The following is a 12,754-nucleotide window of genomic DNA, read 5'->3' on the forward strand; positions in this document are numbered from 1 at the left end:
AGAGCAAAGCTGCTGAATCTGAATCTGCTGCTGCTGCTGAGATTATCCTTAACCCTTTACACCTTTTTACTTTTGTCAAAAAACACGTGGTTTGAGTGGAAATACTGGACGTTTCCCGCGCACATCGATAATAATACTACTGATAATAATATTAAGCAGATTTAAGCGGAGTCTTTCACTGTGCACCAATTAATCCAATGTAGGCTACCTTGATTATTTTCAAGGGTACAAATATTTTCGTCTACATCAGACTACAATATGTTTATCTTTTAATAACTTATTTGAACATCCTTTATAGACCCTACTTTAGGAATTTATAATAAGTGTCACATGGACATCATTCTTTGACGTTTCCGCTAGCTTTTACTTGTTTACCTAATTTCTTTTAATAACGATTTCCCCAATAGTCTTAAATCTGGTGTACTGTTGGATTCATAACCCTTTGGGCAGTTAAATTTCCACCATCACAGTGGATTTTAAATCAAGCTTGCATAGTTGTACAAAAATATATATATATTTGGAGAGATGAAACCCAGGTTAACTTGTACCAGAATGGTGGAAAGAGAAAAGCATGGGGCAGGAGAAAAACAGCTCCTGATCTGAAGCATATCACATCATCTGTCAAACATGGTGGATGCAATTTTATGGTAGTGGCATGCATGGCTGCCATGTAGAGTTTATTGATAAGGAGATTTCTGTTAGAAGTAGCAGGATAACTGAATAATGGCCAAAGTCAGTCATCCAATAGAGTAGCTTTTTAGTTAATAAATACAGAAGCTGTCACACTGTCACACCAACCCTCTGCATCCATAAATCTTCTCTGTGGCCTTCCTCTTTTCCATCCTTTGTCCAGTGTATCCACTATCCTTCCTCTGCACATGTCCAAACCACCTCAGCCCTGCCTCTCTAACTTTGTCTCCAAACTGCTCAACTATGACTCCCAATGAAAACCTTAACTCTGCCATCTCCAGCTCGGCCTCCTGTCTTTTTGTCAGTGACACTGTCTCCAAGCCGTGAATCATAACAGGTCGCCCTACTTTCTCTTTCCCTCTTGCTGCCAACCTTCTGTCACAAATCACCTCTGACACTCGTCTCCACCCACTCCACCCTGCCTGCACTCTCCTGTTCACCTGCCTGTCACCACTGCGAACAAGAAGGAGCTTAAAGCCGATCCCTGATGTAATCCTATCTTCACCCTGAACCCATCTGTTACTCCTATTGCACAATGTCTAGCCATCCTCATATATATCCTCCACCATCCTCACACACTTCTCTGCCATTGCTGGCTTCCTCATACAGTATCACATTTTCTCTCTTGGCACCCCACTAGGTCTTTCTTTATCCACAGACACAGTGCAACTCCATCTTTATACTTCTCCACCAACACTCTCAAAGCAAACATCACATCTGTAGTGCTCTTTCTCTGCGTGAAGCCAGACTGCTGCTTACTGATCATCAGCTCTTTCCCATATCTTCATGTTATGAGCCATCATACCATGTCGTTCCTACTGCTCTGCATATCACCTTTGCTTTTACATATTTGTGCCAGTATGAATGAAAAGGGCTGTGGTTGCAAAACAGTTAATGCAAACCTTTGTTTAAATGTTAAAGTCTGCACTTCGATCACATATTGAGTGTTTGATTTAAAATACACCGATGTGCAGTGTATGATATGAAAACACAACAGAGGCTTATACAGCTTACAATTTAAGCACAGTCCAGAGGCCTGTAGTAATAAGGTAGGTCCAGGAATACAATACATATGTGCACATGCTACATAATGACAGAAGAGATGATGTAGAAAAAATATAGCACTGATTTGCTACATATTTCAGTTGATGTACATGGACTTTTAACTGTATAATCCTAACGTGTATCTAAATATTACTTGCAGATCTCCACTGGATTTTAGCATCAATGCTGCTCTAACCAGACGGGTGTGCAAAGCCAATGATGTGGTGCAGTGCTCAGCAGTGCCGCAGAATGTTTGCTCACAGGATAGTCTGAGATTCTGTCTGTACGGAGAGAAAAGATTAGCTCATTGGTCCACTTTGTCAGAAATGTAAACAGCAGAAGGAGGAGGCTCAGTTAATAAACTTATGGGCTTCATCATTTGTCTCACTTTGGTCAGATTTCTGTCACTGTTATTGAATAGTATCTTTAATAGTTTAGCTTTTACACGTGAGACCTGAACCTGAGATCCTGCTGTTACCTCTGCAAGACGCTTAAGATCACTGAGTGCGTCAGAAAGGTCTTCTTCTTGGGTGTCACTCTTTTTTCCACTTAATCAGGCAGCTCATCACCTGAATTCAGGGGTGTAATTTCCAGAGGGGTTAGGGGGGTTATGACCCCCCCCCCCAATAATCAGACCCAACCAATATATATTTTCCAAAGTAAAAAAAGTGCCTGAATTACCACCACTGTCTATTGTAAGGTTGACCGAAGCATGCTGTGTGACAAATTTGGTTTTTCAGATTAGTTTTTACACTCCTAGACCAAAGATTAAACACATGTCATCAACAAGTATGAGCTAAATCTTCAGTGCATCTCCTGGTGCTGAGAAAGTTATGCAGCTAATCCGTCGGCAGAAGTCCCAAATAAAATATGGCATTTATTAAAGTGTGGGTGATCGTGGCTCAAGAGTTGGGAGTTTGCCTTGTATTCGGAAGGTTGTCCGGTTTGAGCCCCGGCTTGGACAGTCTCGGTCATTGTGTCCTTGGGCAAGACACTTCACCCGTTGCCTACTGGTGCTGGTCAGAGGGCCCGGTGGAGCTAGTGTCCGGCAGCCTCGCCTCTGTCAGTGCGCCCCAGGGTGGCTGTGGCTACAATGTAGCTTGCCATCACCAGTGTGTCAATGTGATTGTGTAAAGCGCTTTGGGGTCCTTAGGGACTAGTAAAAGCGCTATACAAATACAGGCCATTTACCATTTTTACCATTAAAGCATTAATACTCCAACGGTGGAATCCCACCACCATCCACGTGATCTGAATAAAATATTTAAGCTGCAGGAAAAGCATAGAAACAACCATAAAAACAAACAGATAATGCTGCTGACCACCCTTCTTCCAAAGGTTTATCAGCTGTTTAGGTAAGTAGTTAGGCAGGTACCAGAAATCATCTAATACTTCATGACTGTTAAAAACTGTAAATGTGCAAATCAAACCTGAAAAAGGGAGATTTAACACGAAAATAAACAAAAAAAGCTGAAGGACATTCAAAGACAGTCAAGGCTGTGCAGGACTCACATCCGATGGATGTGTGCACCATTCTACAGTCAATGGTGTGCACCATACTGATGCAGTGCGCACAGTTTCTCACCAGAGGTCAGACCTGAGCTGTGTAGTAAATTTGTATCAGTGTGAAAATACGCTGCAGGGACTGGATGAAATCGGACTGACTAGATCTCATTTAGTGCATAAAAATCTAAATCAGACTTAAGATGAGTTTTACAACAAGTCTGTTGATCTGTCAAAGTCTGCTATGCAGCATTTACAGTGAAACTATTTGACCTAAACTTGTGATGCATACTTCAGTTTTCTGATAAACCAATTAAATTATTTATGTGTGTAATATAATAGAAAAGTACTGAGGATCATGTCTCCTCTTTCCTGTGATTCGCAACCAAAAGAAAGACAGAAATAACAGAAAACATAATATAACAACTAATATTATAATTTTAAAAAATGCACTGTAAATTTATATTTATTAAATCAGGTCCTATGGCTTGAATAAAATTTGGTCACACCATGAAAGTGGGAGTAGAGTGAGTGGAAATTTGTCGCCCCCTCCTGGAGGGTCTGAGTCTGGATCTGAAAGTGTAGGCTGATAATACAAATAAATAATCAATTAATTAAAAAATAAAATCTGCCGACACTTTCATTTAGTTCTGGCTAACTGATATCAACAGTAAAATAGTAAAAGACTACACTGCTGATATCCAAAGGAAATAATGCAGTTGCCAATTTCATCAGTACAGGATATCATAAAATGTGTCATAAATGCATTAATTAAACAATTTAGAATCAAAGCCAATAGAAGAATAAAACAGCAATAAATCTTCAGACTACAGATGAGAGAAGCTCCTCCGGGATGTAAGAAGAGCATCACCTCTCTTTCCACATTTTCTACATTTTATCCACAGAAGTGTTTAAAGCATATTTTTTTACAGTGTGCCGATTGCCTGTTTCACAATGATTGGTGATAATAAAAGGAGCCACATGTTGCTGACAGATCTAAATGTCTTCTTGATAAGGGATTATTAAATGATAACTGCACGAGCAGTTACAGCACGGAAAATAGGGAAAAGTGCATGCACGTGCATCCTGTAGACATTCATGTCATCTCTGTAAAGCTGCAGTGTTGTACATGGAAGTACAGCATTGTGAAAAAGTTTGACCACCCCTCATTTGTTCATATTTTGCTAGAAATTTTTAAAAGATTTAGAGATTTATTGAAAAGAGTGCACATATACATGGAAATGCATATACAGAGAGCTTTGTAATGAGCTTGAAAGTAAATATTTAGTACCTTTATTCTTCGTCACCATCTGACATTTCTTGGGCCGCTTTCTTGTAATTTCTTTATGCTCTTCTTTGGTTCTTGGCTGCCTCGTGTTCTATTCTCTATCAGCTGCTTCAATAATGTTGAGGTTCGGGCTCTGGGGAGGCCAATCCATGACTGATAGCGTTCCGTTGTGTGTTTTTGGTTTTTCTGCATTGGCAGTGTGTTTGGGATCACTGTCATGCCAATTTTGTCATGTCAATATTAACAGGAGGTCTTATTTTTTCCTAAATGATAAAGCAATGAAAGAAATCTATCAACATGGCTCTTTGGACCTCAATTGTGATGAATAAATGTTTAAAACTGCAGAAAAAGCTCTGGTAGCTCATCACCAGCCTACCCAGTGATTAAACAGAGCATTTTTGTTCATTCACAGAAAATGTATTATCTATTTATTTATGTATTTATTTATTTATTTATTTATGTTTCTGTGGAATCATTGTAAAAACCTGAAATATATAAGTAATTGTTTATCTCATTCATAATTACTTTGGTGCCGTGTGAATGATCACGTGGGAGATCTTTATTAGTAGCAAAAGCTGTAAAACCTGTGAAAATACAGTTAAAGGTCTAAAGTTTATGCCTTTCATCACATTTTCCAAAGCCGTCCTGTGGGCCAGATTGGAGACAATTACTCTCATAACTTTCTCCCGACCTCCTCCGTACATGTTGATATGTTGATCCAAAAATGTTACATTTTGATTCATCACACCATCAGACCTGCTACCACTGATTTTTAGTCTGGCTCTTGTGTAATTTGGCATACCTCAGAGCCTTTTCTCACTGTTTCCCTTTCTTAAAAATGGCTTCTTGAAAGCCCCCCTCACACTTAGACCATTTCTGGTCTACTAAGGTTTCACTGTAGATTTAGATGGATCAACTGGAGGGTCAGCTGCATCTCTCAGGTCATATTTAGGGCCTTTGCAGGATTTTTTCCTCCATTTTCTAAGAAGGTGACTTTCAGATACTGTTTATCTATTCCAGATAGTTTTTTAGGTCTGTCTTTTCCCTTTTTTTTTTGCACTCCACTTGTCCAGTTTCAGCTAATAGTTGTTTGGAAATCACCCTATTGGTACAAAAACAATATTTTATTCCTGTCAAACTGTGTTACCGTTGGTATTTTTCATAGGTTCAACTAAAGAAAGTACGACCAAATCATATAGTAACAAAATGTCTAAAGATAAAATTTAAGATGGGTTCTTGACTAATTTGTTATTATGTGTAGCTATAACACTGCTTCATCCCTTGAGTTTTTTTGTTTGTTTGTTTTGTTTTAAGCGATAAGTCTTAAAAAACACTGACATAAGAATTGGATTGAAAAAGCAGCCACAGTCCACAGAAACCAGGTATGCTTTTACTCTACTGGACCTTTGAAACCTTTGAAAGACCTTCAAAATGCTAGAAAGATTTATCACACCATCACACAAATGCCAGAAAGACTGTTGCACAGAACTGTCCTTCCAAACTGAAGGTTGGAATTTCAGAGTTAAAGCAATACTTCGAGTGATTAGATAACAATATACTTCTTTTTTTTTACTATAATTGGAAGAAACAAAAGGGATAGTTACAGGTACCGTCGGTGCAAAGCCTTACCTGTTATCTGTGCATTATAGCTTTATTGTTGTTCAGGCGAGGGGTGGAGCAAAGGTACGACCACAGCCACCACAGACTAACGTCTCACCGGCCCTCTGACCATTTTACACAACCAATGGTGAAGCCCATTAGGATCAGCAACTCACATGAACCCCACCCACCAAATTTTCTTTTTCATTGCAGTGTTTTGCAGAACTATGCCTCTATAGCATGTCTTTGTATATGAACACATTTTAACAGCACAACCACTCATTTAAATTGCAACTATGCACTGTCACCATGCACTGCCATGTTCCTCCATTGCCACGATCACTGTAGTTTATTTGGGGTTAGTACTCTAAACTGCACGTTCACAGTTAAAATAAAAATATTCACTGTTAACTCTTGTTTTTATCTGTAAGTTGTAAAAATAAGCAAGAGCTAATTTCCCTCAGGTGGTTTTTACAGTAGGGAATGCTAGGAGCACAATGTGTACAGCATACAGACCCATAGTGTAGTACAGCATTTTCAGACATACCACTAACCTATTAGGAGATGCTTTCTACAGTAAAACACAGCCATATCATATGTGAATATATTTAATATTTATGCACCATTCTATCAAATACGCTTTTGATGTATAGAACTTCAGACACATTTTCCTAAAATCTTCTTTGGAAATTTAAGCATCTCCACTAGAATGTCAACTGGAACTGCCTGCTGGCGCTGTTAGGAAAGAGCATGGCTCTGAATGAAGCGTTTAAGATTTTAATTCAGTTTGAAAGCACAGCTGAAAGAGTTCCAGGTCTGCGTTCACTGAGCTGTGTGAGAGTGACCGTGGCTGCACTGGTTTTAAATGGTTGGAGCTTTCTTGCATTAATGAAATGTTTGGTTTTTTTATGCTTCCTTTTAATCATGTGCTCCCATGCACCTGCAGTTTCTCAGTCATCTTGGTCATGGTCGTCTACAGAGTTCGAACTAAGAAGACAAGTGGAAGAAAAATATGTGCTCTTAATTTGCAAATTATTATTATTTTTGTTCTTGTTAATATTAATTTTTTAAGGGTTTAGGGCATGTTCAGTTTTTTCCATTTTTTTTTTTGGGGGGGGGGGGGGGGGGGGGGGGGAGTACGGTGGCCCTGAGAGGCCAAAAGCGCTGCAAAAAGAAAAACACTTGCAAAAAGAAAAAGCGCTGCAAAAAGAAAAACACTTGCAAAAAGAAAAAGCGCTGCAAAAAGAAAAACACTTGCAAAAAGAAAAAGCGCTGCAAAAAGAAAAACACTTGCAAAAAGAAAAAGCGCTGCAAAAAGAAAAACACTTGCAAAAAGAAAAAGCGCTGCAAAAAGAAAAACACTTGCAAAAAGAAAAAGCGCTGCAAAAAGAAAAACACTTGCAAAAAGAAAAGCGCTGCAAAAGCACACACAACACAACGGAAATAGGAAAAAACACAACGGAAATGTTTCTGGGGAGACAATAACCGGACGGACCAGTTGACCAAAACATGCTAACAAGTGCACTGGGACTGGGAGACACTTCAACGAAGTGGAAACAGAGCGGCCAAAGAGTAAACTTCCAAAAGTAAGTTCTGAATATTATGTCACTTATTTATGTGCAAATGTTTAATAACGAGGAGCATTAAAACATTACTGTTGGCCACATGCCGGCAAAGTTATGTGACATTAGCGATGTTTGTACTTTCAGCGTTTACTTTGTTTTAAAGTCTTTACTTTATACGCCGTTAGATAGTCGACCTTAATCTTACAGAGAATCTGATGATTTTGTGGATAATTAAAATCAGTCATATATCCACAAACACAACAGGCTGAAAGTCAGTGATGCTGCTCGGTTTGCAGTCCTGAATATCACGGCACAAGCAGGATTCACTGCACTGTTAATGTTAATTATGTCATATTGCTGCCTCTGTTCGGTGGTGTCGAGCCAAACGGACTTTAACGTGTGTTTGAACGAGCTGACGGTTCACTCATTGTAGCGACTTCCACAGTCGCTAGAGCCCGGGGATGGAGCCCGCCTATTTGCCTGACGCGCTGTCAACTTTAGCAATAATGCGAGAGGTGGAATTGTTTGCTTGTTTATTAAAGTGTTTACAGAGTAATGTCATCTCAAGATTTGGACTCTTACAACGTCACAGGCTCTAATGTAACAAGACGAAACATGTTGTGCAGCGGTCAACAAAAACTACGGCTACCCAGCCCTCCTCTCTGTCAAAATCAAAACCAGTGAATGACAGACTGACAACGCCCTCTTAATGTCGCCGCTAGCACCCACGTGACTCCCATTACACATCACCATAGCAACCAAACAAATGAAAACCCAGTGATCATCAAAAAATTCAATACATTTAATTATGGTTCCTACACTCATTAAGCTGAAAGAAAGATGCTTTAATCACAGCAGTCACACATGTGTCCACTGTACCAGCTGGGAACTCTTCTTGTTCAGCACTCGTAATAACACTAAATCCTCCTGTTTGTAGCAGTGTGTACACCTGAGACTGTCACCTGTCTGTCTGTCCTGCACTCTGTCTCTGTTTCTTTCTCTCTGATTGTGGAATAAAAGTATGAACATGTATTTATAAGTTACACTTGTGTTTGAATCCTGCAGCTTATCACGCATTTGATTTCCATGTGTGACGACTGCAAGTGTCCAGAGTGAGGACAGACTGAGGGACCCACTGCTGCACATCATCTGTGAGGCTTTGCACCCCCAATGATCCACCAGGAGAAACTCGGCAGTGTGTGAGGAAGAGGAGGAGGAAGAGCCAGCAGCAGCTGACAGATGGAGAGAATAGACAGACTGTTCCCTGTTTGTGAAGGACTGCTAGGAAAGTTTAACATAACTAACTGTCTGTCCTGAATCAGTCTTATTAGGTAATGTTCAAATAATGTTATCATCCAGTGTTTTCAGTGTGGGAGAAAGTACTCAGGGCCTTCAAGTTACACACAATGAAAGGCAGCAACAAGTTTAATATTCAGAAACCTAAAGTATGTATCAGCAGCTGAATGGAGCTAAAAATAATTGTTTGTTTCAGTTCTATGAAGCTTTGAGTATTTTGGATCAGTAGCACTGCTGTGTTTGTTGCATCATATCGCTGTAATTGTTTATATGCTTTATATATTCTGAGGTAAGTTGATCTATAGTGTTACATCATATTCTATAAGGATGTTATGTGTTTGTAGACTTTCTGCCCAGTTTGACCCATTTAGCAGAAGTCAGCCTTTTTAAGGCTCTGATATCTATTCTGTATGACTTAAAGCAGTTATGACATGGTCTGATTTTCTCACCCAATAAAGGAATATTCAATATATCAGTCTACTCTTCATTCTATCAGAAACAGTTATCACAGCTCGTACATTTGCTTCTTCCACACATATATGTAAGCATTGAGCCAAATTTAGTAATAATGCCAACATATTAAAAGAACAATATTCGTCTCTTATATATAATACATCTATATATACACTGTCACAGATACTTGAGTGTCTTTAAGGGAAGATTTAAGGTGATAGGAAATATAAATAAAATCAACTTGAATCTTTACTGAAGCTCAGTGTTTGACACAGAGTTCACTCACATGTGCTGTACCAGTGTACCTGCACATGTGATGTGACAATAGAAGTGATTTGATTTGAGAGTTCAAGCTCACTGCTGTAATAACTTATAATGATTAATATAATAACTATAATATTGGCCATCTCATATTTACACTGACTTTAGTCTCATGAACAACATTAACTATTTGTTATTTACTAGCTAATCTTATATGACTGTTCAGTACAGATATGAAGCCCAACAATCATGTTTTACAGTCCTGTGGTCTCAGCCTCAGATACTTATCAAATCACACAAAGCTCGTGTAGAAACAAACAAACGAACAAAATATGTTCTCCTTCATTTCTGTCAACCACACGTTTCCCGCTATCATGGTTGCTAGGTAACCTGGGCAGCGCGGGTCGGAGGCTAGACCATCCCATTTCAGACCCTGAATTGGGAAACAGTCCCTGAATTGCTGTATCCCAATTCAGGGTCTGCAGCCTTAAAGTACGCAGCCTCAACGGTCCTCAAGGGCCGCGTACTCAAAGACCGCTAAGGCCGGAAGTGTGAGGCTTGTGAAATGGGACGGTCTAGCCTCCGTCGCGCTGCCCAGGTTGCCTAGCAACCATGATAGCGGGAAACGTGTGGTTGACAGAAATGAAGGAGAACATATTTTGTTCGTTTGTTTGTTTCTACACGAGCTTTGTGTGATTTAATAAGTATCTGAGGCTGAGACCACAGGACTGTAAAACATGATTGTTGGGCTTCATATCTGTACTGAACAGTCATATAAGATTAGCTAGTAAATAACAATTAGCTAATGTTGTTCATGAGACTAAAGTCAGTGTAAATATGAGATGGCCAATATTATAGTTATTATATTAATCATTATAAGTTATTACAGCAGTGAGCTTGAACTCTCAAATCAAATCACTTCTATTGTCACATCACATGTGCAGGTACACTGGTACAGCACATGTGAGTGAACTCTGTGTCAAACACTGAGCTTCAGTAAAGATTCAAGTTGATTTTATTTATATTTCCTATCACCTTAAATCTTCCCTTAAAGACACTCAAGTATCTGTGACAGTGTATATATAGATGTATTATATATAAGAGACGAATATTGTTCTTTTAATATGTTGGCATTATTACTAAATTTGGCTCAATGCTTACATATATGTGTGGAAGAAGCAAATGTACGAGCTGTGATAACTGTTTCTGATAGAATGAAGAGTAGACTGATATATTGAATATTCCTTTATTGGGTGAGAAAATCAGACCATGTCATAACTGCTTTAAGTCATACAGAATAGATATCAGAGCCTTAAAAAGGCTGACTTCTGCTAAATGGGTCAAACTGGGCAGAAAGTCTACAAACACATAACATCCTTATAGAATATGATGTAACACTATAGATCAACTTACCTCAGAATATATAAAGCATATAAACAATTACAGCGATATGATGCAACAAACACAGCAGTGCTACTGATCCAAAATACTCAAAGCTTCATAGAACTGAAACAAACAATTATTTTTAGCTCCATTCAGCTGCTGATACATACTTTAGGTTTCTGAATATTAAACTTGTTGCTGCCTTTCATTGTGTGTAACTTGAAGGCCCTGAGTACTTTCTCCCACACTGAAAACACTGGATGATAACATTATTTGAACATTACCTAATAAGACTGATTCAGGACAGACAGTTAGTTATGTTAAACTTTCCTAGCAGTCCTTCACAAACAGGGAACAGTCTGTCTATTCTCTCCATCTGTCAGCTGCTGCTGGCTCTTCCTCCTCCTCTTCCTCACACACTGCCGAGTTTCTCCTGGTGGATCATTGGGGGTGCAAAGCCTCACAGATGATGTGCAGCAGTGGGTCCCTCAGTCTGTCCTCACTCTGGACACTTGCAGTCGTCACACATGGAAATCAAATGCGTGATAAGCTGCAGGATTCAAACACAAGTGTAACTTATAAATACATGTTCATACTTTTATTCCACAATCAGAGAGAAAGAAACAGAGACAGAGTGCAGGACAGACAGACAGGTGACAGTCTCAGGTGTACACACTGCTACAAACAGGAGGATTTAGTGTTATTACGAGTGCTGAACAAGAAGAGTTCCCAGCTGGTACAGTGGACACATGTGTGACTGCTGTGATTAAAGCATCTTTCTTTCAGCTTAATGAGTGTAGGAACCATAATTAAATGTATTGAATTTTTTGATGATCACTGGGTTTTCATTTGTTTGGTTGCTATGGTGATGTGTAATGGGAGTCACGTGGGTGCTAGCGGCGACATTAAGAGGGCGTTGTCAGTCTGTCATTCACTGGTTTTGATTTTGACAGAGAGGAGGGCTGGGTAGCCGTAGTTTTTGTTGACCGCTGCACAACATGTTTCGTCTTGTTACATTAGAGCCTGTGACGTTGTAAGAGTCCAAATCTTGAGATGACATTACTCTGTAAACACTTTAATAAACAAGCAAACAATTCCACCTCTCGCATTATTGCTAAAGTTGACAGCGCGTCAGGCAAATAGGCGGGCTCCATCCCCGGGCTCTAGCGACTGTGGAAGTCGCTACAATGAGTGAACCGTCAGCTCGTTCAAACACACGTTAAAGTCCGTTTGGCTCGACACCACCGAACAGAGGCAGCAATATGACATAATTAACATTAACAGTGCAGTGAATCCTGCTTGTGCCGTGATATTCAGGACTGCAAACCGAGCAGCATCACTGACTTTCAGCCTGTTGTGTTTGTGGATATATGACTGATTTTAATTATCCACAAAATCATCAGATTCTCTGTAAGATTAAGGTCGACTATCTAACGGCGTATAAAGTAAAGACTTTAAAACAAAGTAAACGCTGAAAGTACAAACATCGCTAATGTCACATAACTTTGCCGGCATGTGGCCAACAGTAATGTTTTAATGCTCCTCGTTATTAAACATTTGCACATAAATAAGTGACATAATATTCAGAACTTACTTTTGGAAGTTTACTCTTTGGCCGCTCTGCTTCCACTTCGTTGAAGTGTCTCCCAGTCCCAGTGCACTTGTTAGCATG

This window comes from Neolamprologus brichardi, chromosome 10, assembly GCF_056152115.1.
Source record: "Neolamprologus brichardi isolate AB-2024 chromosome 10, ASM5615211v1, whole genome shotgun sequence".
Classification (NCBI taxonomy): Eukaryota; Metazoa; Chordata; class Actinopteri; order Cichliformes; family Cichlidae; genus Neolamprologus; species Neolamprologus brichardi.